This window comes from Mus pahari, chromosome X (genome assembly GCF_900095145.1).
Source record: "Mus pahari chromosome X, PAHARI_EIJ_v1.1, whole genome shotgun sequence".
Lineage (NCBI taxonomy): Eukaryota > Metazoa > Chordata > Mammalia > Rodentia > Muridae > Mus > Mus pahari.
In genome coordinates this window covers 7610159-7612049 of record NC_034613.1, presented here as the reverse complement: position 1 = coordinate 7612049, position 1891 = coordinate 7610159, and positions in this window count along the sequence as shown.

Here is a 1891-nt window from a genome sequence, read left to right as displayed (position 1 = left end):
GGATAGCATTTGTAATGTAAATAAAGAAAATAATAAAAAAAAAATTTTTAAAAAGAAAATTAAAAAGGTATGTAGGTTTGCCTATATAAAAGTGTTTTCTCATGAATGGATATTCCTCTGGTCCAATATTTTCTACCCACCCTTTGTCTACGGAGCTTATTCAAAAGAAGCTGGGGAGTAAGCAAACAATTGGAGCAATCAACCCTATACCAAATCAGTATTATATGTGTAGATGAATCCTTCATTTGCTTAGACATAATCACAGCTAAGTGACTTTCATTGATCAATTAATGAGAATAAAATTAGCCCATGTTGGTTCTGGGTAGTAGTTTTTAAATAAAGCTAGCACTTTTTACAAAATTATCTTTTCCCCATGCCCATAACTACAAGTAATTTTCCAAAGCACTGATGTATTATCACTTTGGATCTCAGGGAGAAAATGAAGATTAGGACTACAATTAACCTGTAATGGGGAAATTGGAAGAGTAGAAAGTCAACCTTTGTTGTAAGATAATGAATTGCACATTAAGGTCATTTGTTATGACAGCATAACTTAGCCCATCCTGACTAAAACAAACTCTATATTTGTCCTACTAAGCTAATTTCCAGAAATCTAATACAGGTGTAAAAGTGTATATTCAGCTGTTTGTTGATGTTCCAAGCATTGTATAGAACAATTTAGAGTCATAATCCCATTTGGTTTCACAACTTCACATTTTAAAAGTTATTACTCCTTTCCTATGGCTAGAGAAACTAGTAAAAGTTTAAAAAGTGACCCAAGGTTACACAGAAAGTAAGAATCATTACAGGAAACCAAGTTCTTATTGTGTAACAAGTAGTCCACTCATTTTGTGATAATACAATGCTTACCTACTCATAATACTATTCCAATTAAATGTCCTTAGTTTCTTTAGTAAATAATGTCACTTATTCTAAAGTTAATGACCATGTTACTTTATTTTTCTTCTGACTATAATACATTTTTTCAGTAATTTCTTTAACTTTACATCTCCATCATAGCCCACTTCCCTTCTCTCCTCCCAGTCCCTCCCTTACAAAACCTCCCCCACCCTGTCATTGCCTCCCCTTTTCCTCAGAGAAAGGGAAGCCCCCCTTGGGTACTGCCACATCTAAAGACATCTAGTCCCAGCAGGACTAGGAACATCCTTTCCTGCTGAAGCCCCAACCAGGGAGTCCAGCTAGGGCAAGAGGTTCCAGTGCCAGGCATCAGAGTCACAGACAGCCCGTGCTCCACATGTTAGAGGAACCACAGGAAGACCAATATGCATATTTGCTACAAATTAGTGGGTCACCTACGTCTAGCCTCTGCATGTTCTTCAGTTGATGGTTTAGTCTATGTGAGCCCCCGTGGGCTCTGGAAAGTTGATGCTATAATCTTCTTGTGATGACCTTGATTTCTCCAGCTCCACCAGCCCTATCCTCTTTCACAAGGCCCTTCAAGCTACTGCCTAATGTTTGGCTGTGGGTCTCTGCATCTGTTTTTATTTATTGTTGAATGAAGCCTCTCAGGAGAACATTATGCTAAGTTTCTGTCTGCACGAATAGCCAAGAGTCATTAATAGTGTCAGGGGTTGGCTCTCTCACATGGGATGGGTCTCAAGTTTGTGTAGTCATTGAATAACCATATTCTTGATGACTATACTTTGAAGACAAATGAGGAGAACCTTGATTCCAGCTGCATAATTTGTTATATATGGATCTCCCACAGATGTAAACTACAGTTTTCTTAATCATCCTGCCAAAACAGACTCCAAATCTTGGCAAAATTCAGAAAGTCACAAAAAATGAGGCCAAGTACAGTCACAATATATATATCAAACAAGCATGTAGCAGAAATAGGAGGCTTGTCACCAGATGAGCACAGTGGGTA